At 54.8% G+C, this 4,296-nt stretch overlaps 1 long non-coding RNA gene across 1 annotated transcript; it reads left to right on the plus strand.

Moving 5' to 3' along the window:
- Positions 1–1,634: 1,634 nt before the first annotated feature.
- LOC308047554 lies at positions 1,635–3,936 on the plus strand. The gene is made up of 3 exons (XR_013923034.1): positions 1,635–1,651; positions 3,673–3,714; positions 3,812–3,936. It is a non-coding gene; the product is annotated as an uncharacterized lncRNA (long non-coding RNA).
- The last annotated feature ends 360 nt before the right edge of the window (positions 3,937–4,296 follow it).

Consider the following 4,296-nt stretch of genomic DNA (forward strand, 5'->3'; position numbering starts at 1 on the left):
TTTTTCATTCGCTTTAAATCCAAAACCTAAAGTCGTGTATTAATACCATGGTAATGCATAGCCTTTGTGTCCAAGCCAGGGGTTATATAAAACACAGATTAATGGGAATCAGCAAAAGAGAGGAGCACGGGGAGGGATGCGGTGAGGATGCCTTGGGAGGGGAGGCAGGAGGGAGCTGGCAGCTCCAGAGGGGAGGGAAGGTGGCTGAGCACATCCAGAGTGCTTCCTGGCAGGATTTGCCCCCGTTATTGTTCTGCAGTCCCCGATTCAGGACATTTCCTGAGCCAGCATTGCTGCCATGTCACGTCTTTGGCCCCTGGGTGATCACCAGAAAGCAGAAAGGGGGTCTGTGAATTTGACTGGAAATGGCTGTTGGTTTTTTATTTGTTCTTTGGTTTGGTTTTGGGTTTTGTTGGTTTTTGTTTGTTTTTTGTTTTATTACATACATCACTTTTGCACCTGCAAACAACAGGCTGGAAGATAAAGCAACAAGCAGCCATCCAAATGAAAGGCGCTTTTTTCACTAGGTTATAAATGAAACCCCCAAGGTGGCTTGTTTCCCCTCTCCCGTCTCATAAAGCGAGGTGATGCTTGGGTTAAGAAAGGCTGGGGATTGTCAGAAACTCCTTCTCCTCATTGGTGATCTCTGGGAGATCGGTGCTGGTTTCCAGGGACCACACACACCACTCAGAACAGCAGGGCCTGAGTTTTGGGCAGAAAAGCTCCCTCTTGCAGACTCCTCAGCCCAAAACCACTCAAAATGTACTGAAGGGGCAGCAGGGACACTAAACCAAACCCTTCCCTTTGCAGCTCCTCGGAGCACAGGCAGAAGAGATGAGCAAGAGGGGGAAAGCAACAGGTTTTTGGGCACCTGCCTCCAATCGTGACTTTCCTTGGGAAAGCACGACCGTCTCAACATCTCTCCATACAGGCAGATTCCTCCCACCCCCGGAGGAAGGCACAGCTGGGCACTAACCATCAATCATGTCCTGCCAGGAAGGGCTTCTATGGGTTGCGGGATTCCTGGTGGGGTTACTTTTTTTCAAAGCCTCCTGCAATAACAGCAACCGTTGCTCCGCTTCCTTTCTAGATAACCTTTTTCCTGCTGCCCAACATGCTTATCTGCTGCAGACAGACTGGCAAGATGAACCGGAAAGCTGATACCTTATCTCTCCCTCTCAAGGAGCTTATTTAAGTGCTGGAATGTGTTGCGATGGTAAATGATTGTTAGAATCCAAGTGGGGTACATGGACCTAAGGACAGGTCCTGCTGGGAGGGAGCACCTAGTCAAAAAGGACACTCATGGGACTACAGCCTTTCCGGGATTTTCTGGTTTTTATCTGCCAAAAGATGCATTGCCTAAAGTGTAAAATGTTCGTTTTAAAACCAAAAGGCATGGGTCAGGTTTCTCGATAATCTGTGGGTTAATGCTGCAGGCTGCTCCCACCTCTGCGAGGTCAACCATGTCCCTTCGATACGGCTTTATCTGTGCCTCAGTTTGCTCTTTGCAGCAAATATACTGCTGTGGGTTGGCCTCGCAAGGGGTGCAGTGAGGGTTAACAGCATGTGATATCGCATGGCAAGTGTTCCTCGCTCACCCTTAAATCTGTACTGGTGCAGGAAGCCGTAAGATGCTAACACATCCATAAAGGTAAATAGGATTTGAGAGCTATCGGGCTAATTGAAATGAATGGGGCTCGGCTGCTCAGACAGCATGATACAATGAAATGAGACCTCTCTGGGGACACCGAAGTTGAGCAGAGCTTCAGCACTTCACTTATTTCAGCCACTGCAAGTGGCAGCTACAGCAATAGCAATTGCAGACGCCGGGGTTTGAGCACTGGGACAGCAGAGGGGCCAGGGACAACCGGCGTGGCCGGTGTGATGTCCATAACAGCTGCTGAGGAGGGCTGAGACAGGCTTATTTTGGTCCTGTCCTGGGTAGAAAAATAGACGGTGGTGCTGGGTGCCAGCCTGGACAGAGCACGCTGCCAGCAAACCAGGGGTGCTCCCCCTCTCCATAAATAACTGTGTCCCAGTGCACCTGGGAGGTAGAATGGAGGAGAAGGGAGCAGGGCCGGCAAAACTACAGGGGAACAACCCCATACCAGTGAGCTCTAGGTGTGAGTGTCCAGATCCCAGCGCCCCGACCAGTGAGCGATGGGAGCTCACGAGGGGTCCCTGCACCCCCTTGCCCTGACCCCAGCACCCAGGGCCAGGCTTAGACTCGGGATGGCTCTTGCTGGTCCAGCTGCTCTCGCACAGTAGTTGCCAGAGAAACTGTACGGTGGCAGCACACGCTGCTACCATGGGCTGCTGCAGCTGAGAGTTAATCTGTTTCACATCACCAACTGCTTTTCCATGGTGATGCATAAGGAATTGCTGTCCCAGAGCAGACCTCAGCTCACCTGTGTGACAATGACAAGTGCTTCAACGGCAATGCAGGTGACCCTGTGGCAGCCAGGATGGGACAACATGATTTCTGGGAGGTGCGATCCAGTCTCGCTGGAGCTTGAGCTGGCCCGTCCTCTGAGGCTTTTTATTCCTTGCAAAACTCTTACAATTAGACACTGTCTAATGTGCATGTCTGCAAGGCCCTCTAAATTCTCTTTACATCTTACAAGGTCCTTGGCTCCATCCCGTTGGGTAGCACCAGGCTCCATCCCCAGTCACAGCCTTTTTGGGGGTTGCAGAGAGGACCCTGCAGGGAAGCAGGACTGACAGTGAAACCCATGGCACTCATTATTCTCCCCATGATGTGATTTGATTATGCTGATTGCAAATAGGGCTGGTATAGCCGCTACATGCTGACATAGCTGATCAATGCTGTTTGTCTCCCTCAGCCCTCCTTCCTCAATTCCTTTAGGGCAGCTCTCATATTTTGGGGATGTCACAGCTCCAGCCGTTGCCCTGCATCCCTGCTGGGCACTGTGACCATCAGGATGGGGCCGGGCTGTCCTGCAGATAGAGCGAGTCTCAAAGGTGCCCAGCTCCAGCTGCAGCCCCCTTCCAATTTAGCAGTTGTCCCTGTCAATGTAAGAAGTAGGAATGGGAGGGGAACCATCTGAGCTGCTCAGCGTCTGTGTCTTGTGATCCTGAAACCCAAGAGCCCCCCCTGACTCAGCAGGTTATTAATAACCCCCTGGCCGCGCTCCTGCTGCAGCGCCTGCCAGCCCTGGCATCGCTGGTCTCTCCTCTGCAGCCGGGCGAGACACACACCCCAGGCAAGGTCAGGGGCTCCTTCCTGCTGACCCCCTTGTCCCATCCCCACCCACAGGGCTGAGCAGACATGGTATGAGGCTCGTGGAGGGGCCTGGAGAGACCCCAAGACCCCTGCACCTCTCGCCAGCACTGGAGAGGCTCCTCATGCTGCTGATGTGAGCCTCATTGCACCCTTGTCCCAGGTCACCTGTTTTCTTGTACCCAAACCCAGCCCTGGTCCAGGCTGCAGGGCCGGTGAGTTGGGCTTTCTGGACTGTAGCATCAGTGACTGCTACCTGCCCCTTCCCCAGGCTGGGACACACTGGGTGTCCCCAGGCTGGTGCAGCCCCTGGTGGTGTTTGGTCCCCACATCTGTTTGGCCAGGATGGGGTCTGCCAGCCACTGGCTTTCCATCTGTCTCTGGTGAACCTCTTCTTTGGTCACAGCCTTTGCTCACACTCTTCTTCCCAGGATTGCGAGGGTGAAGCCACAGGTCCCTTGAAGACCCTCCAGGTACATGTGAGACCTAAGAGAAAGAACGGCATATTCTCACCCTCATTTCCCACCACCTCCTCTCCCTCTCCATATCCCCCACATCTTGGCCTTGCAGCAGGTGAAGTGTTTCAGGCAAAAACCGTTTCTCACCTTCTCGACGCCTTGACCTCCTCTCTGAGTGGTGTGTTCAGGACCACCATGCAGCAGGTAAGCTGAGCTGTTCACCCCCCAACTCGGGCCCTTTTCTCCCGGGGAGAGATGCAGGGGATGGGGCTGGCATCCCCCTGCCCGCGGGATGCAGCTCCCGGGGGGACCCACCAACCTGGCCGCCCGGGGCCGGGGGGACACGGAACGGAGCCCGCCCGCCGCCGGCTCCCAGGCTGGATGTGTCGCTCCCTCTAGTGGGGACACCGGAGGATGTCGCCGCCGCCACCCGGGATCCCGGCCCCGGGGGGGCGGCCCCGGGAGCCGCAGGAACGCTGCCCTTCGAACAGGGATGTCCGGACCTGGTTACACCCGTGTTATCCCCGTGGGGAGCTGTGCCCTGTGCGTGATGCCCCACGCCAGGTGAAAGCCCCGTGGGAGGTTACACCTCGTGGG

The sequence above is a fragment of the Nesoenas mayeri genome (genome assembly GCF_963082525.1).
Source record: "Nesoenas mayeri genome assembly, chromosome: 18".
Taxonomy (NCBI): domain Eukaryota; kingdom Metazoa; phylum Chordata; class Aves; order Columbiformes; family Columbidae; genus Nesoenas; species Nesoenas mayeri.